The 26049-nt window shown below is 38.4% G+C and overlaps 1 protein-coding gene across 1 annotated transcript in view; it reads left to right on the top strand.

The window, feature by feature from the left end:
• The window catches only part of LOC135214027 (uncharacterized), a 322809-nt gene that overhangs the window by 16462 nt on the left and 280298 nt on the right, over positions 1-26049 (top strand).

Genomic DNA, 26049 nt, shown 5'->3' with positions numbered 1-26049 from the left:
GTGCTCTGACAATTGCACAGTTAATGTCCTCCTCGTTCATTATCCGTTTATCCAGTTTGTCTCTCTTTTCAATAATTATTTTGGATGTTTTCTTCGCTCCCGCTCCAGACGGACGAAAACACCGAATGTTGTTATTAAACGCTCCAGACAAATTAGTTAGTTTTTAATGTGGTTCACCTTAGGGTTTATGAAACGTTCTCCATCAGCTAGATATCATAGATCAAGCCTTCCTCGCGCCTGGGCTTCAAGTATAAGTGTAGTAATGGGTCATAGAGAACTTCCAAGCGTGTCGTCATTTCCATCGTTATCTAATAATAAAGGTATTGATGATGTACTAGAACCGAAGATGCGAGATAAGACTTGAGTTATCTTAACAAATTATGTTGAAGTTTGTGTGTTTATAATGCTTACCTGCCTACATATAACGTCAGACCAAACCTAATAATGCTTTTGAACCCGAATATTTTTTTTTTTTATTCATTTGTTTGTTTCATTTGGAACGAGATAGTACTTAATTGTTTTACTGAATTTCTTGAGAAGGCAGATGTTATCGCTCATTTTCTGCATGTTATTAGTATTATAGCTACATTATACTTCTTCGTTGTTGTTTAAGATTAAGCTGGCCTTGTGTCAGCACGGGCTCTTGCTCGTAGAGCATCCCGTATAAACTTCTTCGTAGCGAATAAAATTTCATAATTTTTTATAACCTGACAAATAAGCAAATATGCTAGGGGAAAAGTAACATAGATGAACCAAAAATATATATAATGTAAAAAAAAGGTCAATCTGTATTTTGCCATTTCAGTTGTCCAGGTTGTTTTCAATCTGAGTAACATTTCGAAGAGAATAATTAGCAAGAAGTGGTTCAAGGCGACAAATATCAGGAAGCAGAATGTCAGCCACAGACTTTTTGCTCTCAAAACCTTGTAAAGTAGACCAGGTTTGTCCACAGAGCTGGTTAACAGATTTTTTTATTTGTCGCTAATGGTGGACGGTTGGTATACAAGTAAATGAGTATGAAGGCGGAGGATTTCGGCTTCGTCTGATGTTATGTTATGTTTGTCATTTTGGGAATTTGGTTTCCTTCGTGGTGACTTGAAGTAAAGCAAAATTTGGAAATGCAAAGGAGAAGGGTTGAGTGAAATTGGTATCTTTTGTAGTGTGTTCTTTATGAATTGTAAAACCGAAGTTTTTCTTCGTCAAAGGTCGAACTGTTCTCGAGATAGAACCAGATGAAATTAGTACCATAACCTCCCATTACTCCTAACTGGTACAAAACTTTAACCATACTATTTGTTTTTAAAGTGGTTCTCCAGCTGAACTGATTCCATCTCCATTGTTCGTAAGTGCGATTTGCAAATAGTCTCACTCAAGGAAATAGACTTAAATTTCAGTAGAAATGTGTATAACAACAAGATCAAGGAAATTTCTGTATGTGTAAGAATTATGTATAGTTAAGTGCTGACAACCAGAGTACAGAGAATTCTGGAGAACTCTTATGCTGAGTAACTTTAGCAAATCAGAGCAGAGATTTTTGCTTATCATGTTAGCCAACAGGAAATTGTAGAAAATGAGTATAGATGAATATCTAGACATAATGGAAGATCAGGCACAAAGTACAAGCTAATACATGTAAATTTTATCCATGTATTGCTATGGTGATCACAGGTAGCAAATGTGGAGTCAGGAAATTGTGCAAAACACTATTTCCGTAACTTACAAGATATAGATTCGTCACTGTTGGGGTTATAATAAATCGCAATTACAAAAGTGATAAAATTTATGACGTGCTATAAATGTCTCAACAAAACTCCATGACAATCCCTTTCATAGTTTTTTTTTATGAAATTGAACAAGAAGCCTTAATCAGCGAACAACCAAACCTTACGCATATGCACTGGCTGTAGCTGTTTTAAAGTATGAGTTTGTCACACATTTTGATGATGTGCTCTGTCCAAGGCCCTTATAAACAGAAAAATTAGGTCATACGGGCGAAGCACCAACTTAAACTTCAAGATACTGATCTCGAGGGCGTTGCCACCTGAACAAGGATTCAATGAGTTTTTTCTTTTTTTTTTTCAGAGTGAATGGGTCATGATGTAATAGTTTTGCCAGAGGTACTAAAATTAGAAATTTCCTAAGTAATGAAATGATAATAAAATTCAGATAAAACTTTATGCAAACCAGGTCATTAAATGTAGCAACGGCAGCATTGTCTGTAGTAACAGTAATGTTGGCAGCAATTCCAATTTACAAGGATATAAGAGCAGTAGAAATTTCTGAAATGGAAAATTTGCGAAAGGGTAGTAATGATGGATTAAGGAAATGACATTTGTAAGTGACAGAACTTATTAGCAACTGAATGACACCTGTCAAAAACTTGATAGTAGCAGATATTAAAATTTGCCAGCTGTAATCTCAGGTGAGAAAAAACCCGTATGTGGAATTCATGACCACATATGTTGTGACGCTGCCCAAACATTTCCTTCCAGTTTGACAAGAAACATTTTAATCTGTGAAGAATATTTTAGAGCCGTGGAAAAAGCATCGTGAGTTTCAAGCATGGCCACCGTTCGAAGATGAACTATGTCCTCACTTCCTCTGGGCAACTGGCTTTATTCGATCCCACCCACCTCACGCTGGTTTCCATCTCGGCATTTATCAGTGCCCGTGTCATTTCTAAATTTGTCTGGCGGCCATTAGCGGTCTGACCCCCACTTTAGGTAATTGCGGCTATTACCCAATGGCCTTAAAGCAATTATGTTTGAAAGCTCACGTTTGAGCCGGATGTTCGTTCGTTCGTACGACTCTGAAGTCGTCTGCTGGTGCACAGAAAGACAGTGGAAAGTATATACCCATATCAGTGTAATAGCTACGATTCAGTAGTGTTCTCAGCCCCATGGATGTAGCCATTTATTGATTGCAAGTGGCCATTTGTTTTTCTCAAATTCTTTAATCCTTCACTAATGAGGTATAGTACATATTACTTCATTCGTTCGTATGCATGAAGATTGTACTTACCCTTATGAAATTATTTCAAGTATTTTTTATGTATTTTTATATTAACGCGAATAATTATTATTTTTAAAAATTTAGCAGTGATTTTTTTATATTAACATGAAATATTAATGTTTTAAAAATTAGCGGAAGGTTCAACTCTTCTCTCCTCTCTCTCTCTCTCTCCTCTCTCTTCCCTTTTTCATCTTCGTCCTCTCTCCTTTCCTTTTAATCCGTTTCAAGCCTTTTTTACACAATTAACGGTAATAATCAGTGTTTTTAAAATTAGCCGGAAGGTTTCAGACTTCCCTCTCTCTCTCTCTCTCTCTCTCTCTTATCCTTTCAAGTATTTCTTTTATATCAACGTGAATAATTAGTATGTTTAAAAATAAGCCGGAAGATTCACTTCTCTCTCTCTCTCTCTCTCTCTCTCTCTCTCTCTCTCTCTCTTTTATGGGAGACTTTGCGACGTATATCCCTGGCTTGAGGGGTACAAACATTCTACATTAATTTCTCGTTCTCCTAATGCTGCTTCTATTTAGATTGCATTGAATTCAGACTTCATATATTTAATGAAGTTATTGTGTAATGTTCATTGCTCATCTATCTTCCATTTATGATGATATTGATACCTGTCGGTGTCCTCGTGTTTATTAATATTAGTCGTTCCTCTTATATGTAATAATAATAATAATAATAATAATAAATAATAATAATAATAATAATATAATAATAATAATAATAATAATGTTGATGATGATAAGTGGCCGATACTTAAAATGCCTTTTGACTTAATTTTCAGTTAAGAGTTTATTGTTTTTTTATAATTTTATGAAGCAAAAGTTTTTCGTAAAAACTTGGGTTAATGGAAATAAAAACAATCACTTAAGACAAGACGTCCCAAATTCTGATTAATTTGATCTCATAGACTTTTTGTAAACATATATTATTGCGTCGTATTAACAAGGGTCAGTGACATTATATTTACATTTTTACTGTTGTTTTTGTGTATTTGCGCCTGTGGTGTTGAGGACGCCCACCCCCCCCCCCCCCCCCCCCCCCTTGTTTTTTTCTTGGGACGGGATCCACTCCATATACATTCGCATCATGTCATCGTCAACGGTGGAACGTTGGAGGATCCATCTTCGGTCCCGTTAAAGAAGCGCGCTTTTTGGACAGTCACTCCTTGGGTCGTATTTTAACAGGAATTCTCGTAATTCTTCTCCCCAAGCTCTTGCATGACTCGGATCTTTTTCGGTCGTGAGTAGATGTGTGGTGTATGTGTGTGTGTGTGTGTGAGTAGTATATATATATATATATATATATATATATATATATATATATATATATATATATATATATATATATATTTGCAAGCCGTATGGATAGGTCCATGCTGTGGTTCGTTTTTTTCCTCTTAAGTTTTTTTTTGCTAAGCTTCCTTGTGCTTTGGAAGTTGCCTTAGACAATTTTAGAGATTTTTTGGTTATCTTATGATTTCGAGATCATGTTTCGGCCACACCTTCATGTTCCTTTGATGGTAGGTGTGGCGCGAGACAGTCGTCGTATAGCTCTTATGGCTTCAGTCGTCAGGCCTTCTTTTAGCCCGGGATTTTGGGTTTCTGTGATAGCCCTGAGATTTTTTTTTTTTTTCAGAATCTTAAAAACATTTTTTCAAGTTCCCAAGTCGTTGAATTTTAAAGTAGTAGTTAACAAGATGAAATGTAATGTATTTAAGAAAATATCCTTTTTACATTGACTGAATGATCGAGTTAAACTAATTGTAATATATAATATTAATAGTACGTTAGATATGTATTTTTATTTTTATGTATTTATCTACGTTATTTAAAACCATTTCCATTTCTTCCATTCCCTTTCGTATTTCAGTCCTCACATCCCCCTCAGCAACTGGTTCTATTCAGCCTTTTAGAGTTATCGTCTATTTGATAGCAGCCGGTATACACTGACTCGATTTTCCACCTCTCGTTCTCGCGAGTATATTACCTTTGACGAGAGAAAGAAAATAAATATTCTTATTAGAATATTTCGATTCTTGTGATAAAAAAAATATTTGGACACGTCACGTGCCTTTGTTTTTGATGACAGTATTTCCATTCAGTGACGCCTTGAATAGTGGTTTCGCGTCACGTACCTTTGTTTTTGATGACAGTATTTCCATTCAGTGACGCCTTGAATAGTGGTTTCTGCTCAATTCATTTGCATGGAAATGGACATTCCTGGATCGCCCGTGTCCGGATTAGGCGAAGAAGCTTTTGACGGGGAAAAACGCTCTCTCTCTCTCTCTCTCTCTCTCTCTCTCTCTCATCCTCTCTCTCTCTCTCTCTCTCTCAAAAAGAAAGAAGACAAGACTCCCTCTAAGAAGAGAAAATATAAACAAATGCAATTGAAAGCACGCAGTAAGGAATTCTCTCTCTCTCTCTCTCTCTCTCTCTCTCTCTCTCTCTCTCTCTCTCTTAATGAGGAAATAGACAAGGGTCTCTCTTTCAAGAGGAGAAAATAAAAAGAAATGAAACTGAAGATCTGGTAGGAACACACAGAGGGTAAGGAATTATCTCTCTCTCTCTCTCTCTCTCTCTCTCTCTCTCTCTCTCTCGTGACAACAGTTCCTTTGGTTCGTCTTCCCGACCCATTGTGGCAACTTAGCGCTTTATTAGGAACATTTTCTCAGGTTCGCTGTAGGTTTGACCGCTGAAAGAAAATCCTTTGTAAGCAGAGACTCAGTGGTTACGTGTGGGAGAGTTTGTAGGATTTCTTGCTTTTTTGTGTGTGTGTGTGTGTGTTCTTTCGAATACTTGCCCTGACTTCATTACTTTGATTTTTAAGTTAAACTGGGTCTTTGAGACGACGGTACAGTCCACGTTAATAAGTGGGCACTGCGTCTGGGGATTTCGATGTCCTAAATTGGGACGAGGTTTTCAGTCCACGTTAATAAGTGGGTCCTGCGTCTGGGTATTTCGATTTTTTTACATTTTTTTTTTTTCATTTTAACGAAGACTATTTTGTATTTGTGAAGTTTGTAATGTCATGAATATTTCATTTTCTTCAATTGTGAGTGGACGATTTTTTTTTTTTTTTTTTTTTTTTTTTCACTGAAACTTGGTTATATCTACGTGAATTTAGGAGTGTTCGTTTGAAAACTACTAACCCACATGTGGCTGGTTTCGTGAAGCTGAGAATTTGACCAGTGCCTCAGGGTTATTCTTTTGGAAGAGCTGATGCAGTTGACTCATTCTGATTAGGATTCATTATAAATATTTATTATTTTATCATATCTGATCTCTTAGAAGCCTCAAATATTATTGGCAAATTTTCATTCAAAACAGATTTGGCACAGACTTAAATGTTGTTGGTCTACCTCATAAATCTTGAATGTTTAAAAGATGCTGAAAGTTGAAGAGAAGAGAGATAATATTCCATATTAGGCGGAGTAAGGCCTACGTGTCCACAGAAATTGGAGGCGGTGTCAGAAAAATAATGATATGAACACTTTGAACGGGTGACGAATATTACGTATGTTTCAACAGAGGAGTCCCGCGCCATTTAAATGTTAGTGGCAGCTGCTTCCCAAGTTATTACTGAGCAGGTAAATAAAACATTTTTGAGAAGCATTCAAGTCAGTCGGGATAATCGAGTTAGCAGGGAAATTTCTTTTGTGTGTGTGCAAAGAATAAACATGAGACAGGAAGAAGAGTTTGCTTGGAGTATATTCCAGAAACCGCTTGACATTAAGGATGGAAGGTATTCCGGAATGGCTGTCAGACTCTGCTACTTGAATTTGTGTTAAAAATAAAATTTTTTACAATAACCTTTAAGTAATAGCTCTAGACCTAATTGGCTCGTAATATACTGAAATTTTAAAAGGGTAAAACTGGAGTATAAATGACGTAAAAAAAAAAAAAAAAAAAAAAGATGTGAGTGCAATTTGCACAGCCTAAGAGCAATGAGCGGATGCTAACCTTAGCAGCAAGAGAGAGAGAGAGAGAGAGAGAGAGAGAGAGAGAGAGAGAGAGAGCTGTATTTATCTGATTGATCAGTCTTCTCTCGTGTTCCCACTCTCTGTAAGATTGACCTTAATAGTTTCGGGTATTTAACGATACATAACTTACCTTCAGCCCCGGACAATCGTCCTTGTAGCATAATCACGTGAAAGAAGCTGAATATTGTATGGAAGCTTTCTTGTGCTTACAGATGTGATGGCCTTTGATTGTCTGAGTGTTGGAATATTGTTCTGTGTCTGTATTATCCCTGGTATCAATATCCACCAAGCGAAATTGCTGAGAGAGTTTTTAAATTTGTTCTAGCAGTTTTAATTATGATAGGTTGGTCTCTAGATTAAGCTGATCGTATGCGCGCATGGGCCCTCTGCCCAAAGGCAGTCGTGATAAGGTGTGCAAGGGAGTAAGAGGGTTGGTGTGGACCTCTGGACTTTCTGGCCAACAGAGACCTAGGTGTGGTCATTATGATTCTGAATATGATCTGAAAATATCCTCTTTCGGGTATCCTATGTCATCTTACTCAACAGGTAACTTCTGTTGTACTCAACAAGGAACTTCTTCTGTTACCATTTGTACTGGAACGTCCAGTCCAAGTGCGTGCTATTTACTTTGCCTTGGACAACGTCCATATTCAGAGTCATCGTGACTGTGTTCTTGATATCCGTCTTGTAAGTTTAAAAGAAGCCGTGATGCTGCTTGCAAACACATCATGTTCATTCTTCTGATTTATTTCTCAAACGCTGTTCACTTATGTTTATAATTATTCGTTTATTTTTTTTATCTTTTTTTTTATCAGTGGTATGCTATACTTTCTTTCTTGAATTCTAATCATGTTCCTATTAATCCTATTAACTCCACATGGGTATGTTGAGAAAAAAAAAAAACATTAATTGTTGGAATCGTAAGTGATATGTAAGTTTTACACAATTATCACTTGTTTGTTTAGGCAGGATTACTCACGGTTCCTAGTGACCTAAATTTAAAGCAGTTCCGTCTAGACCTCAACGATTAGCGAGTTCCTGGTCCAAGTAACTTGAACCTGGACCAAGTCCATCAGAGTCGAGGAGTGACTTGAGGTTCCCAAGAATAATTGATGTCGTGAGAAAGTGAAAACGTCTGTTTTGCTGTGCCCTGTATCCTTCATTTGTCTCGCGGTGAGATTGTTTGGGTCTTCCGTTTTCTCTTTATATTTTTCCTTTTCGAGGGGATGGGGTTGCTAGCCTAACCCTGGGTTCCTTGGTCTCACAGACTCTTCGTACCCATTCGTAGCTGAGTGGACTGTGGGCGGTGGGACGAGAGCAGTCCACTCTTTACATGGGTCTTTTCACATTTATGGGTGAGGGGGATTGACTGAAGTTTTACCTTTCTGAACTGAGCATTCATGTATCGGGATGAATCTGTAGTAGCCTTGTTTGCTCAGTGGCTTATGTGCCAGCGGCTTCTGATATGTTTGGTGGTCACCCACCCGGTTGCTAACCAACCTCAAACGCCTCATTACTTGGTTATGTGAGTGCCTGTATTTCCGACAAGAAACGTTTGCATCCGATAAGCCATTGTTTTCCTTTATCATTGCTAATGAAAAGCAGTGATGATGAAGATCCTAGATAGATGTTAAATTTGAGTTTCATGCTTGCCTTCATTTTGTAACACCTTTTTCTTAAATACAAAACCTTTTAAAGGGAACTTATTGAAATGTTATGATGCTTTGGATGAGTTGGACAGAAACCTCCTCCAGGTTTCCCTGTGATGTGAAACCAGTTTGACATTTTTTAACGAATCGGACTTCCAGTGAAGTTTGTCAAACCTTTTGTCCTTTGTTCAAGTAGCTGAAGTTATCGGATGATATTCGTGATTTTCTACTACTGTATAGATCTAATCTGTGAACAGGATGGAGATCAGCTTCAGGTTTTCTTCCATTGTTAATGCTGGCTGCTTGTATACCTTCTCCCCTGCCACCGCAAATAGGCCTAACAGGACGTTCCCAAATGAAAGGGAGTGAAGGGCATATGGTTTGGGAACCATTGATTATTCAGTGTTTAGAATTGGAAAATCAGGTTACCTGATCGGCTTTCTATCGTACATGTTTTTCACAGCTACGGAAGTATCGAATCAATATACAACGTAAGTGGTAGAGCGCTGTGCTTTGCTGTTGACAAGGTCCGTGGTTCGATCTCATCATCTCAGACAGCCGCGCCCACCAGCTGGCCAAGCTAGATGCCAGCTTCACCCTGGCTATAGTAGATTCACATCAACCGTGCATTTGATGTCTAGGACCAGTCCCTTACGACGCTCCTGATTGGCTGTTGAAAGCCAATGGGAATTATAAGTAATAAGTGGATTGGTGTACCTAAGTCGTTGGAGGGTATTGTTGAGTGTTCGAGACGCTTAGCTACCAATCGATTTATCACTTACAATAATTCCCCTTCGGTGATATTCCCAAAGTAGCGTGAACTGGATGTTAAACGATATTTGTAGCTTAATGATTGTATACAAATCAGTGTGTTGTGATAAAAAAGCACATATATATATAATATATTATATATATATATATATATATATATATTTATATAATATATATATAATAAAAGGAGCCCATAAAAACACCAAAATATAGAGAGAAAAGTATTATATTTCAGAGACTGCTGTCTCCCTCTTCAGTCTCTGAAATATAGTACTTGTCTCTCTATATTTTGGTGTTTTTATGGTCTGACCTTTTATTAGATGGAATTCTGTTGTTACAGAAACATTTTTACCAGTCCCATAGTTATATATATATATATATATACTATAATATATAACTATATTATTTATATATATATATCTATTATATGTATTATAGGACCTTATTTATGAATTAGAATTTCACAATTTTTCTGTTGCGAATATTTTTAGGTCATCTGTTACAAATAAATGTGATTTTCAATGCTTGAAAAGCTAATCACAATGTATTTTTGTCGTAGTTAAGAACCGTTCTATTGACTCGGAGAAACCACAGTTGTCTGTAAAACAGCGTGGCAATTACTGTGAAAATATTTCGTGGAGCTCACTTGTATTCCTTCCCGAGTTTCAAATGATAGAGATTATAAAAATTTCAAGTTTATGGCGGCACAGTAAATCAGCTGTTACTCTGGTCAGTTTTGTGCATTTGCGCTTGCAACGAAAAAAGGGCTCCTATTTTCGCACACAGACACACACACACACCCATAAATATATCTGTATATATATATGAGTCTGATCACATCACCCTGATTCATATATACGCATCAAGCTACAAATGTCCTTTAAAATCTAATTCGCTCTTCCTCAGAATTGATATATTTTCATATGTGTTAACTGAAGGGGAATTTTCATTCGATAATTTCGTCGGCTCCCGGGCGCGAACCAAGGAACCCAGAAATCAGTGAAACGCCTTTAACCACACAGCTACCACGAGAGGATATAAGTTAACGCCGCCTCATACATATATATATATGTGTGTAAGTTATAAATATTATATATATATATACTATATATATATATATATATATATATATTATATATATATATATATATATATATATATAATATATACTATATATATATATATATATATATTATATATATATTTATGTATATATATATATATATATATATATATATATATATTTATATTATATATATCAAATGCAATTGTGTAAGATGAAAATTGAAATAAATTTTGGTTTACATTACGTAGGCCCTATACAAACTAATATTAGCATGCTCCAAGACGCAGTCTTTATTTTCTAGAGCCAATAAATCAATTGCCATTCACCCCCACGTAACGTGAAAAATATGCCTGTGGGTCCCAATTTTGAAAATAGGATCGCGGGCAAATATTTGACGTTTTCAAAACACTTCCCTGGGAGTGGGGGCGGGGCCAGGGAGCCTTGGGTGTCAGATTACATGCCGTGACTGCTGTCGTCTGTCTGTTCAGCGTTGTTCCTTCATATCCTGAATCGAAATTATTCAACCGGAGTTATTCAGGGAAATCTGAATGTGTAGGTGCTTGCATGGTTGTTAAGTGCTTGCAGCGCGCCACAGGAAGGTTATTTTAAATCATTTTTTATTCTTTTTATGGAGTCTTGTCTTTAGCTCTCTTTAGTGAGGGTTTGGGAAATGTGCCCTGTGGTGAATAAAATGCTTTACACACACACAAACACACACATATATATATTATATATATATATATATATATATATATATATATTATATATATATTATATATTATATATATGTGTGTGTGTGTGTGTGTGTGTGTGTGTGTGTGTGTGTGTGTGTGTGTGTATTGTGGTCTCGCGGATTCGTTTCCCTCCTAAGGACCCATATTTCTTAAAATTTAGATCTCGAGACTTTGTAGTGACAAGCGTATCCAAAAATCCAAAAAAAGAACAAAAAGATTTGAGAAGTGAAGAGGGCATTGTGGCTATTACATTAACATATGTATCTGGTGAAAATGACTAGAAAATTATATATATATATACTATATATACACGTGTATTTTATCGGATATTAAGCCACAAATACCCTTTAATAATTTTACCCGGGCGCCAGACACATTACCTAGTTTGCAAACTTATGTGTGTGAGGAAAACATGTTTATGCGGCAGTCTTCGCAAACACACAAAACATATTTATTTACCAAGGGACGACGCGAAGGTGAGATGATTTTTACAAACAACTTCTCTCATTCGATTCTCTCACTCCTCTGGTACCACCAGAACCCATCCCTTCTCCCCCCCCACCCCATCCATCCTCCCACTGCTGGCATCCCCCACGTTTTCCCATCCTATTCCCTACGCACCTCCCTGCAGCATCTTACCGCCTTCTATACTCTTGACGCGATTTATCTCTATGTTACTGAAGTTGTTCTGTGATTCGTTTAATCCATTAAAGGAGCCTGTGATTCGGTCATCTAGCGATATGGATCCTTAGAATAGAGCGATTTCTTGCGCAAGAAACGGGAAACATTTGGTTAAGGAATCTGAGTAACCGTTAACTACGAAGGCCAAAGAGTAGTGCGTCCTTTGTCCTTTTCTAGCCGGGTCCTCCACTTATCCCCCCCCCTCTCCCCACCCCCGGCCCCCTTTCTACAAACCTCTGGTATGGCACCAGCGTTACTAGTGTCAGGAAATTCTCCTTTTGGTGTTATGGAGTGCGGCTCTCGCATGCCGTCCGCGAGGGTTAGCCAGGAGGGAATGCCTTATTCTCATGCCCTTTACAACACCTGGCTCGATTTTATAGTTATTCTTGCGAGGACTGCGCTGACGATCGGCTGTTGAATCTTGATGGCGAGGAATACCTTGTTTTTAGCGCCCCGTAGACGTTGGTACCACTGACAGTGGGTCAGGTCAGGACTCTGGAGAAGGTGGGTTCCTCTTCTGTTTCTCGACCAGAAGATTTGAGTCCTGCCGCAGTCATGGCTGTGCGTGGTTCTACGCGTACACGGCTGCCTCATTGACTGAATGGTTGTTAGTGTGTGTGTGTGTATATTCATCATCTCAGTGTCTGTAGACGGTACTCCATGGAAGGAGGTACTGCTGGACTGTGTGTCCTGTCTGAATGAAGCTGTTAAATGCTCTGCTGACTTACGATTTTATTGACTCTTTCGTGTGCGGAGTGTTGCTTGGTGAAATAAGGAAATCTGAATTTCTCCATCTGTGAACTGTTAGATTTACCTCACCTGAATTCTTGTAGTGATTTCGTGTTGATAGTAAGTGATCAGTGATTGGAAATTCATAACTTTAGCAAGAAAGCGTTACGCTAAATGATCCTACTGCCAAGTTCTCAAGCAGTTTCGACGAAGATTGAGTAGTGCGTCGTGGGTGTGTGCCTGAAAACAAGCATATAGGTGAATAAGAATTATGATCCGTCAGAGATCTTTTGTGTGAACAAATCCTATCCCCAGAAAATGTGGTGTGAGATTCTTGTCAAGTTTACACGTGCAATGGAGTGTAAAGAGGCCTTCAAGCAAAGACGTAGATGACGTCATTTCTATAAATCCAAATTCAAGAGAGAGGAATGGGCGCGATGCGATGGCATTTGTTCAGCATCGCCTGCCGCATGAGAATTTCCGCCCTCCCGTCTCCTCCCGGCCTGAGTGCTTGCTTGGGTTGGGCAGTTGGCTGCTGGCATCATGACTGCCTGCAAAAGTCAATTCGCTGAAGTTCTGTGACTTTATACGTCATTTCACTGCCGAGCACACAGACCAGTGATGAATACTCTTGCGTTAAATATTTACTAAGGAAATAGAAGAATTCTGTATTTCAAATTGAGCAATTGTGTTTTCTTATAGCAGTATTAAAGTTTTATACTGCCACCTCGGTGGCCGCGAGTTCGATTCTCGGCCATTCCAATGAGGGGTTAGAGATGTGTATTCCTGGTGATAGAAGTTCACTCTCGACGTAAAGCCGTTGGTCCCGTTGCTGAATAACCACTGGTTCCTGCAACGTAAACACACCATACAAACAAACAAATAAATTTTTATACTGTGTTTAGTAATGCTGTCGGTGTGGGACGGATTCCTGGAAAGTGATGTGTTGAAAATAAACGTAGAACTCCCCCATCTTTTTGCTATGCAACAAGACCCCCAATGGTTTGGGGGGGGGGGGGGTGCGCATCGTATCCGCATTCCACATACGAGATGAGGAGCGTCGCCTTCCTTTAATGATCTTGTGCAATAAGGGCATTTAGCTGTGAACCAGACCAGAGCAGAGGCTCTTGATGATTTTTAAGTCTGAAAATGACGAGCTTCTCTGTAAGAAAATACTCTGTCGTTGACAGTTCGGAGAATACAGAAGTCGAGAGCATCAAGTTTAGCGAACCCACTATTTTTCAAGATAATATTATACCACTTTGATATATATATATATATATATATATATATATATATATATATATATATATATATATATATACGTAGATATAAATCAAAGTGGTTTAATATTGTTTTGAAAAAAGTGGGTTCCTTATTCTTGACATGATCAGCAATATCATTTATGTACTTTTACTCATAGTTATTTTATGAAACCCTTAATTTCCCGTCTGAGATCAATTTAGTTACTGGAATCCAGAATAAAGCTTCTTAAATATCGTTACTGAAGTACTGATGAAAAGCTTTTTGACACCGGCAGGATTCTTAAGTAAATCCCACGTAGCTCAGTAATTTTCGTCAAACTTCTTAAATCCCACTGAGTTATTTCGCTAACTTTCGTCAAGATTCATAAATCCCTGGAGTTATTTCACTAACTTTCGTCAACGTTCTTAAATCTCACAGAGTTATTTCACCAAGTTTCGTCAAGATTCATAAATCCCACGGAATTATTTCACCAATTTTCGTCAAAATTCTTAAATCCCACTTAGTTATGTCAGTAATTTTGGCCAAGATTTTTAAGTATATCTCACGTTGTTATTTCACTAATTTTCGTCAATATTCCTAAGTAAATCCCACGTAGTCATTTCACTAATTTTCGTCTAGATTCTTAAGTAAATCTCACGTAGTTATTTCACTCATTTTCATCAAGATTCTTAAATCCCACGTAGTTATTTCACTCATTTTCGTCACCATTCCTGAGTAAATCCCATGTAGTTATTTCACCAACTTTCGTCAAGATTTTTAAGTGAATCCGGTATATAGTGTCAGTGGATTGAACAGCTATAGAGGAGGATACAGGTATGAACATAGTGCAGGCGCCCACATACATTCACGCATACATACAGATTTACCTGGTGATCAGTTCCACCTGAGAGATTAGCTCACCGAGGTCCTCCTCCCTTGTGTGGGTTCGTTTAGACTTTGATTTCATCATTTAAGGTTATGCATGATACCCGATCTGGCTTTGGCGTTGCACTTGGTGTGCCATAGAGAGAGAGAGAGAGAGAGAGAGAGAGAGAGAGAGAGAGAGAGAGAGTCTGTCACATGCTTCGTAGAATTCAAAAGTATCTAGTTAGGTCATCTGGTAGGAATGTCTTCAGGTGTTGGCTACTTTGCTTTATCGTTCATTTATCACTTTAAATGAGAGTCGATAAGAACTATCTAGAGACGGTATTGATAATAAAGTACTGTGACGTAACTGTCTTCTTTTTCTTATTTGATTCTTGTCGTGCCTTATGTACGTGTTTGCATGCATGTCGGCAAAACGCAAATGTTTATAAACTCTCTCTCTCTCTCTCTCTCTCTCTCTCTCTCTCTCTCTCTCTCTCTCTCTCAGTATAAAATTTATATACAAACGTCTCGTCTCGATCTTAATTGTCCTCTCAGTCTAATAAATTTTTTATCGGCATAAATGTTTAGAAGGCGATCTCTCTCTCTCTCTCTCTCTCTCTCTCTCTCTCTCTCTCTCTCTCTCTCTCTCTGTGTGTGTGTGTGTGTGTGTGTGTGAGTGAGTGATTTAGAAGCCACGAGGGACAACTATGCCATACTCGCGTAATAAATACCCTCTTCCCATAAACGCAGGAGGTCTACGTAGTACTCCAGGCCAAAGGCAATGCTGCTGTGTCATGGAGAATGGAAGGCTTCTAGGCATTGTCCCTAAGGAATGTCCAAGGCCGCTACCCAAATTGTTTGTCTTTCTTATCAAAGCTCTGGATGTTTTGTGGGACGCGCAAAGCTCATTCTAATCTTTATATTTCCCCTTTTATTGTTTTTCTCCATTTAGTTTCCCCCACTCTCCACTACTAGTGGCCTTTCGGGCAGGTTTCCTTATTTGTTTGTTAACGAGACTGCGGAGACGAGGCTCATAAACTGCTGTTAACGGCTGACGCTGCCAAATTGATGTGTGTCATGGCCGGCCGTGTATTGTGGGAGTATTTTCGATACTGCTGGCATGCCTACGCACCTTCTTTGGAGGTGTCCAATTAACCTTTAAGGATCTTCTTGAGAATTTTGACGAGGATAACGTGAGGTTTCTGTTGGGTACTAATTGTAAATATCGACTCAGACGTAATTGAGTAAATATAAAAAGGTGATTGCAGATGGAAGAAGGGGCATCATTTTAATCTGGATTTGATATCTCTCAGCCTCATTTTACATTGTAGGATATTGCTGACTATCCCGTTAAGATTCAGCTTGCATTTCATAAGTCTCTCATTCCTTTCATATGCTAGTGATCTGTATTATACCATCATTGTGAATGAACGGTACACGTGATTGTGATGTTGAATAAAAAATATTATTTATGTATAAGATACTAGAAGCATTTCTGTCTATACGTATTATGTAACTTAAGCATAAATACTTCTTGTCTTCATTTATGCAGCATTGAATTTTGTTATCAGATCATTCACTGATGGGCACTAGGAGGTTCAAAATATCTAAATGCAATTTAATATGGCGCGAACGTTATCCTTTTATAACAGCTTACATAACCTTTATTACAGCTTTTCATGAAACTATCTCAAATAATCCTCTCCCGAAGAGACAATATATAGATTGCCAAAACTGAAACACTCGCCGTGAAGCTTTGATAACGTATGGGAACAAATATCACTCATTATCACACCGTCATTATTAATGTCTACAGTTATAATGGACATTTGTTTATTTTTGTTGTATTCCCTGTCCATAGAGAGAAAAGGGCACAGGTGACCTCGTCAACATTTGAGCTGTGACGCGTCGTCACGCAGTTACAGGCAACCGGTCTCGAGCTAGCTTTCTTTGCGAGGCTTGGCATGAATATCAATGAGGTGTGTCTTCAGGTATTTGTCTATTCAGTGAAAGAGGGATACGTGAGGAATGTCTAATGAGATGACTCGTATACGCAGAGATATGACGCTTTGGTTTTTGTGAATTTTGATCCACCGTTAGCTCGGTAATGTCAGATTCGCTGTCCTGTTGTGACTGGATAATGTCATGTTATGACTGTATAAATACGTTTTTGTAGTTGATGTATTATTTTAATATTTCGCAGTGTTGGAATGTGATGATGTTTTGTTGACAGTCTTGGTCACTGTCGATTTAAATGAGATCAGCGCACTTCGTTTAGATCTGGCGTGAGAGGCTTGGATGATGTTCATGATCCCAGTGAAGCCGTTTCTTCAAAAGGAAGTTTTTCAAAAAGCACTGAAAGGGATCGATATTGAGAGATAGGAATGAAGACGATACGAGTACAATGAAATGTGAATGTGTGAGGTTGTTAACGGTTGTGGAGTGAGCATGGTTGTAAAGGCTCCTTGTTTGTACCCGTCGCCACCAGCATGGTTGTGGCCTCTGTGAGTGGCACTCCCATTCATGAGCGCCCTCGAATGCCAACCCCCACCGAGGATTATGAGCTCATGTAAGTATCCATTCATTAGTTTTCAATGCTGGTTATAATAGTAGTAAGTTCTCTGTGACCCGTGTTACGGATTTTCACTGACTCATTACTTTTGTTCGACTTGGTTTGCTAGATATTTTAGTACAACTTAGAATACAAATTAAGATCTCGGTTTCTTTTGTTTAATCGTTTTGAGTCTCTGGATTTAATAGCCTTAATATATAACTTATTGTATTCGGTATTTTTGTGCAAGACGTGCAGTAAGGTTAATGAGAATTGGTAAATAGTTATTTTTTTATATAGAATAACACGAGTTTTATGTGCTTTTCTTCGCATCCTTACACTTTTTCTTCGTCTTGCGGTCTGTGGCGTTTTCATGTCGAAAATTGGATATAATCGAGATATATGTTGTGAACAAATTGTTTTACCTTCTTGCCTTTGGTGTATAATTCTTATTTGTGGACTTACCAAATTCCTTCATTATACGCTATAAATCATAATTTGATTGTATGTGCATGGGTTAAATATCTTTACATTTGAGTTCGAAGGCTTATTAAAGGGTCATAAGACTTAGATCCAAATGGTGACTGTTTTTCTTTTTCATTTTCCATGATGCCGAAAGCAAAGGAGTATTTTTCAGTGACTTAAATTTTTTTTTTTTTTTTAATCTGGTTGAAGCAACCATAATCTTCTGTTATTGTAGACTCAGAAGAGCTGACTGTTTTTCTTCCTCTTTTTCGAAGATCGCCGAAAGCAAAGGAGTATTTTTTCAGTGACTTAAATTTGTTTCTTGTTTTGTATTGTTTTGCTGAATCAGGTTGAAGCGACCACAATCTTTTGTTATTGTAGACTCGGAAGAGCTGCAATGAAGAATGGACTGTTTGGAATTGAGTGAGGGATAGGGTGAAACAGAATAGGACACGCCCGCTTTCCACTTGATAAGCAGGTGGTAGGACATAAAGGTGTGATTCAAATAGCAGGAAAAAATACCATTGGTATATCCTGCAGTTCAAATGACTTCCACGGACAAATATGAGAGAAGCGCTTCAGTGGCGTGATCGGTATGGTCTTGGCCTGCCACCTCAGTGGCCGCGGGTTCGATTCTTGGCCATTCCATTGAGGGGTCAGAGATGTATATTTCTGGTGATAGAAGTTCACTCTCGATGTGGTTCGGAAGTCACGTAAAGCCGTTGGTCTCGTTGCTGAATAACCACTGGTTCCATGCAACGCAAAAACACCAAACAAACAAATATTTGAGACTCAGTTTGATGTTTTGACGTCGCAGAACTTGCATTCATATTTCATCCAGAAAGCGACTGAATCAAGCGTAGGAAGAAGTTTCGTAACTTGGTTGCTAGGATATCGGGGTTCAGGCGCCTCTTCGTTTCCATTCCGACTCGCACGGAAGGATGCATACCTGTCACGGCCGAGCAGTCAGGAGGAAAGTCCACCTCCCTCGCCTGTGGCTCTTGAAGGTCAACGCTTGGTCATTGTCACAATTCCTTATCGCTCACCCGTGGCCGATACATAAGGCTGAACCTTGGTGAAGAGAGAGAGAGAGAGAGAGAGAGAACCGAGTTCTTTCTCCCGGCCCCGTCGTCTGTCAAAAAAGAAAGAAAGAAAAAAAAAGAGGAAATATTCGTATGGTGATTATATATAGGCCTCTCTCTCTCTCTCTCTCTCTCTCTCTCTCTCTCTCTCTCTCTATATATATATATATATATATATATATATATATATATATATATATATATATATAATATATATATGAGTGTATGTATGTGTGTGTGTTTATTGAATCACGAAAATTTGGAACATGATGAATATGTAAATAAAGGTAGAAGTCACGGAGGAGTTTCACTTTCCCTCGTGGCTTCTACGTGTGTGTATAGGTAAATATAAATACATAAGGAAAATGGTGATCATATAAAAAAAATAAAAAATATTTTATTGTACGCAGTGTGAACTTCCGTATTAAGATGCTATGTCCCAAGTGTATCCTTTGAATAGTAATTTTTTTATATAGGTTATATAGCAATAACGCGTTGCTGTGCATCAGTATTTTTCACTTCATTTACAGTGTCGATGAGAAGAAAGTAAATTTAAGTGTCGTTATTGATAGAACGATCCCTGAAAAGAGGGGGTGGTGCCCGATACCGCCGCCACAACATCCTTATCTTGGCGTGGTTGACGTACAAGTGTATTTTTTTATCTTCTGAGCTGCATACGCCTGTACGGTATCTTGCCGTTATCAGATATGATATTAACTTTCACACCCAGCTTTTTGGGAGACCATTCTGTGTAAACTTGTAGAATGGTCAGTCAGACCAAAACGCTTCGCCTTGTCAATGAAACTCACAGTCAAATATGCTTTACAGCGACCAAAGACCTCTTCGCCTTGTCGGTGAATTTCCCAATTGAATATGCTTTACAACGACTAAAACCCTCTTCGCTTTGTTACTGAATCCCCCAGTCAAATATGCTTTACAACTAATAAAAAGCTCTTCGCCTTGTCAGTGAATTTCCCAAGCAAATATGCTTTACAACGACTAAAAACTTCTTCGCCTTGTCAGTTAATCTCCCTATTAAATATGTTTTACAACGAATAAAACCTTCTTCGGTTTGTTAGTGAATCTCCCAATCAAATATGCTTTACAGCTACTAAAACTTCTTCGCTTTGTCAGTGAATCCCCCAGTCAAATATGCTTTACAACTAATAAAAAGCTCTTCGCCTTGCCAGTTAATCTACCAGTTAAATATGCTTTACAACTACTAAAAACCTCTTCGCCTTGTCAGTATGTATATCTCCCAATTAAATTGACTTTACATCCACCAGAACTGACAACTTGTTTGTTATTTGCTTTTGTTCTAGTTTTGCTCCCTTAAACCCTAAAAGGCTAAGTGATCCCGTAGGCGTGAATCTAACCGGACTTTCTGAAATGCACCAGTGAACATCCAAAGCTGATAATAATGTGTACGCCCTCTGACGTTGCTCCTTTTTAAGGAATGCCCCCCCCCCCTCCCCCCCCCCCCCCCCCCTCCAACCCCCATTTCCCAGTTTTTTTCTCTCGGAAAAAAAAGTTGGTTATGGAACTTACTCTGTGATAGGGAGATTTGCTTATGGATCCTTTTTTTGTGAGTTGCTGAGCAGTTTTGTTATGTATTCATTTCTTACTGGATGATATTACTGGGGATTTCTAGTCTCATACAAGGATTTTTTTCTGCCGAGAAAAGAAACCTTTCTGAAAGCAGTGATCCTTTAGTAGTCTATAATAGACGTTTAGGTTGCGTATTTTGTATTGCAGGTGATAGCATCTGGGAGTAAAATAGTAAAATCGGCTGTAAGAAGTTATAAGAGCTATATCCAGATATTGTGTGTATAACTGAATCACGAAAATTTGGAACGTGATGATTTATATAGATAAAGGCAAAATCCAGGAAGGAAAGTGAGACGAAGGAGTACCGCGAGGCCTTGCGACTCAATGAGCCTGCTAAGGAAAGGACATTGAGTCGAAAGGCCTTGCAGTACTCGTTCGTTTCACTTTCCTTCATGCCTTTTGCTTCTATATATATATATATATATATATATATATATATATATATATATATATATATATATATATATATATATATATATATTGTTTATATATGTGTGTTTATCTGTCTGTCTGTTATATCAAAAGTTATGATTGACATACACATTATTGGATGAGTTTATATAGTCTATAAGTGCATGTAAATAAAATATTTCCCCGATTCTAAAAGCACCAAAGCATTACTGCTTCCTTTAGCTAAGAATGCTGCAGAAATCTGATGTCTTTTAACTGGCAGGTTGCTAGGGCACGTCAATGCAAAGCTCAGATTCGATGGCCGTGATTTATTAATTAAATAATGTTAACCTGGTGTTTCATAAAAGTGGTGATCGATTTGATACTGATAAAGATTTCCACCATGTCAAAGCTTGACAACCATTGATAAGTATTCCCCGTCTTTGTTCATTCATCATGAGCCAGCAAAGGAAAGAGATCATTTTTCCGTATGATTTTTTTTCCTTATTGACGCTAATGTTTCCGTTGGGTTTCTTTGAAATCTTCCTGTTTTGGAATAACAATCAAGACTATTCAGTCGCACATGCCCACGTTTTCAGTTCAGTCTCAACAATATTAATGTTTATGTCAGTTACCCGCTGCAATTCGCCTCTTTTGCAAGAGAGCTTAGGAATTCTATATCTACATATTTTCATTCACTCCTGTTCCTTTGTTGATGATCCTTTTTCGAGGATCGTTTTATCTATTTTAGGCTTCATGGAATTGCTGGTATTTGGTCATTTGGTTCTCCTCTTGATTTTTGTTTTATGAAATTTCTATTGTGTTTGAGTTGGGAATTGCTATGTTCCATTTCTGTAATGGTTGGCCTTTTGACCTTCAAACAAACCCAAGTAATTAACCCTTAGGCTACAGATGGCTCGCGTTTCCTTTGTAAACCTCTCTCTCTCTCCTCTCTCTCTCTCTCTCTCTCTCTCTCTCTCTCTCTCTTATGTAAGGCCTGTCTTTAAAACCAGGTATATTTGTATCAGTTCATATGCCTCTCAGTTATGTGTATTAGATACATTATAGAGTATTTGTATAGTTTACTTTATAGACATATCATTGGATATTCATAAAGATCTTGGTGAGCTATTATCGTTAGATACATTATAGAGTATTTGTATAGTTTACTTTATAGTGTATATCATTGGTATTTCATTAAAGATCTTGGTGAGCTATATATGTAGATTCATAACCGTGGTAAAAATCGACATTTTTACCAGGTATATATATGCAATTGTAATAGCCACAATCCCCTCTTAACTTCTCGAATTCTTCGCGCTTTTCTGTATACGCCTGTCACTACAAAGCCTTAAGATCCAAGTATATGAAATTATGAAGAAATTATGATCACCGGTAGCGGGAAGCGATTCCGCGATACCTTAATCACGACGAGGCCTTTTGCTTATAATTGGAAAAAGATTAAGTTGAGGTCAGGTTTTCCGTAGAAGTTGTTTCATTGTCTGTGTGTGTGTGCGCGTGTGTGTGTGTTTGTGATAGAGAGAGTGAGTTTCGATTCATTATAAGAGTCAGTGATCGTCATAACAGAGCAAGTGTATTTAAACCGAAACGAAGGGCTGAGTCACGTGTGTGTTGAGGAGTCCAGGGATTTAAATCCTTTCAACGAGCAAGGAAAAGGTCGTGTTCCTTTCGTCGAAGCATATGGACTCCATGAGTAGAAGAGGATAAAAGAGTTGGGGAGGTTTGTGGCTATAAAAGGCGTTGTGTATGGTGGGGAGTGTTCAAGGTCAGCTCCCCTGCCGCCTGTACTACTAAACCCCTAACCCCTCACCTCACCCCCCCTCACCCCTTCTTCTTCTCCCACATCCAAGCCGCCCGCATACTTGAGCGTTGAGCGTGGGGTGTGTCTTCTGAACCCTTCTGGCGTTCCTCCCTCATCACCCACTCCGTTCAGATTCCTCCTCCTCCTCCTCCTCCTCCTCCTCCTCCTCCTTCCATTCACCTGTCATTTGAATCTTCATTTCATTTTCTTTCTTCTTCACGACGATGCTTATTGTCTTAGGAAAACCATTTGTTTATCCAACATTCATGTGTATGCAGCGTATGTGTTTTGTAAGTCATCTCTCTCTCTCTCTCTCTCTCTCTCTCTCTCTCTCTCTCTCTCTCTCTCAGGTACCCGTAGCCGTTTCCAGCCACTTTGAAAATTTCTCCGCGGGAATTTTTATTTGTGCTTTGGTTTCCTTTTTCGTTTGTTGTATTTCCTGCAACATTTGGATCCTTGCGCGGTCATAAATAACATCAGATGTTTTCATGAATTTTCCTGGGTTACTGCAAAGGGACTTTGCGTATTTCACTTGTGCCGTAGTTGTCGTTGTCGTTGTTGTTGTTTTTCTTTTTATTCTTCTTCTTTTTTCATTATTTATTATTCATTGAAGATTTACTGCCATGAAATAATAAAGGAAATGCCTGAGCTTGTAATTACTGTGTTTTGCTTGACTGAAATTAGAAAACATTTTCATAGACAATGACGACCAGTTCATATTTTCTAATTTATTATTATTATTATTTTATTTTTTTTTTTTTTTTTTTTTTTTTTTTTTTTTTTTTTTTTTGCTCTATCACAGTCCTCCAATTCGACTGGGTGATATTTATAGTGTGGGGTTCCGGTTGCATCCTGCCTCCTTAGAGTCCATCACTCTTCTTACTATGTGTGCCGTTTCTAGGATCACATCTTCTGCATGAGTCCTGGAGCTACTTCAGCCTCTAGTTTTTTCTAGATTCCTTTTCAGGGATCTTGGGATCGTGCCTATGCTCCTATGATTATGGGTACGATTTCCACTGGCATATCCCATATCCTTCTTATTTCTATTTTCAGATCTTGATACTTATCCAATTTTTTTCCCTCTCTTTCTCTTCACTCTGGTGTCCCATGGTAGTTGCGACATCAATGAGAGATACTTTCTTCTTGAATTTGTCAATCAACGTCACGTCTGGTCTGTTTGCACGTATCACCCTATCCGTTCTGATACCATAGTCCCAGAGGATCTTTGCCTGATCGTTTTCTATCACTCCTTCAGGTTGGTGCTCGTACCACTATTACTGCAAGGTAGCTGATGTTTCTTGCACAGGCTCCAGTGGAGGGCTTTTGCCACTGAATCATGCCTCTTTTTGTACTGGTTCTGTGCAAGTGCCGGGCATTCACTTGCTATGTGGTTTATGGTTTCATTTTTCGTATTGCACTTCCTACATATGGGAGAGATGTTATTTCCGTCTATCGTACTTTGAACATATCTGGTTCTTAGGGCCTGATCTTGTGCCGCTGTTATCATTCCTTCAGTTTCCTTCTTAGCTCTCCCCTCTGTAGCCATTGCCAATTGTCATTGCTGGCTAGTTTTTTAGTCTGTCTCAGTATTGTCCGTGCATTGGTTTGTTGTGCCAGTCCTCTGTTCTTTCTGTCTTTCTCCTGTCTCTGTATATTTCTGGGTCTTCGTCTGCTTTTATTAGTCCTTCTTCCCAATGCACTCTTAGCCACTCGTCTTCACTGGTTTTCAGATATTGCCCCAGTGCTCTGTTTTCGATGTTGACGCAGTCCTCTATACTTAGTAGTCCTCTCCCTCCTTCCTGTTTCGTGTTATGTATAGTCTCTCCGTATTTGCTCTTGGGTGTAGTGCTTTGTGTATTGTCATATGTTTCCTGGTTTTTTCTGATCTATGCTGCGGAGTTCTGCCTTCGTCGCCATTCCACTATTCCTGCGCTGTATCTGATTACTGGCACTGCCCATGTGTTATGGCTTTTATCATATTTCCGGCATTGAGTTTTGACCTGAGTATCGCCTTGAGTCTCTGCATATATTCTTTCCTGATCGTGTCCTTCATCTCTTGGTGTTTTATATCTCCTCCTCCATTATTCCCAGGTATTTGTATCCTGTCTCATCTATGTGTTTGATGTTGCTCCCATCTGGTATCTTTATCCCTTCAGTTCTCGTTACTTTGCCTTTTTGTATGTTGACTAAGGCGCATTTTTCTATTCCAAACTCCATCCTGATGTCCCCAGATACAATCCTTACAGTCTGGATTAGGGTATCTATTTCCTTGATGCTCTTACCATACAGCTTGATGTCGTCCATGAACATCAGATGGTTGATTCTTTTACCTCTTTTCTTGAGTTGGTACCCGGCATCCATCTTCTGTAGTACTTTTGTCATGGGAATCATGGCTACTACGAAGAGTAGTGGGGACAGTGAGTCGCCCTGGAAGATCCCTCTCCTGATATTAACCTCTGCTAGTCTTATTCCAGAGCTTGTAAGTATTGTATTCCAGTTGCGCATTGTATTTTTGAGGAAGCTGATGGTGTTTTCCTCTGCCCCATATATTTTCAGGCATTCTATTAGCCATGTGTGTGGTAATCATGTCGAAGGCTTTCTTATAGTCTATCCATGCCATGCTTAGGTTGGTTTTTCCTTCCTCCTACTGTTCTTCATTACCATTTTGTCTATCAGAGCTGGTCTTTGTGCCCCTACACTTCCTTCTGCAGCCATTTCTGGTTGGTGGGGATGGTGTTTGTCTCCTCTAGGTAGTTGTATAGCCTTTCACTGATGATACCTGTTATGTAACTTCCACATTATTGGTAGGCAGGTGATAGGCCTGTAGTTTACTGGCTATATTTCCCTTACTCTTGTCTTTTTTGTACTAAGAATGTTCTTCCTGTGGTCATCCATTTGGGTGCTTGGTGATTTGAGATACAATGCTGGAGTTGTTCTGCTATTCGTGGGTGTAGGGCCTTGAAGTTTTTGAGCCAGTATCCATGGACTTCATCGGGACCTGGGGCTTTCCAGTTTGGCATTTTCTTTAGTTGGTGTCTGACTGTGTCTGTCATTATTATTATTATTATTATTATTATTATTAATTATTATTATTATTATTATTATTATTATTATTATTAATTATTCACCAACATGGCAGTCCAAAGTGAAACATAGCAGAAACCAGAATCAAAAATATCCGAGAAGATTAAAGTTTAGATAAAAGGCAATAAGAAGTAAACACAGAAAGATAGGAACCAGAAAATAAAATGACTTAAATAGATTTCTAAACCTAAAGACAAAAAAAGAAGAAAGCATTTTATCTTCGTTATGTTCGACAGAGGAGCGTTTTTTCTCTCTCCCTCTTCTTTTTCTTCTTCTTCTTTTTTTTTTTTTTTTTTTTTTTTTTTTTT

The sequence above is a fragment of the Macrobrachium nipponense genome, chromosome 43 (assembly GCF_015104395.2).
Source record: "Macrobrachium nipponense isolate FS-2020 chromosome 43, ASM1510439v2, whole genome shotgun sequence".
Lineage (NCBI taxonomy): Eukaryota > Metazoa > Arthropoda > Malacostraca > Decapoda > Palaemonidae > Macrobrachium > Macrobrachium nipponense.
The sequence above is the reverse complement of the archived record's forward strand: the minus strand, read 5'-3'. Positions and strand labels throughout refer to the sequence as shown.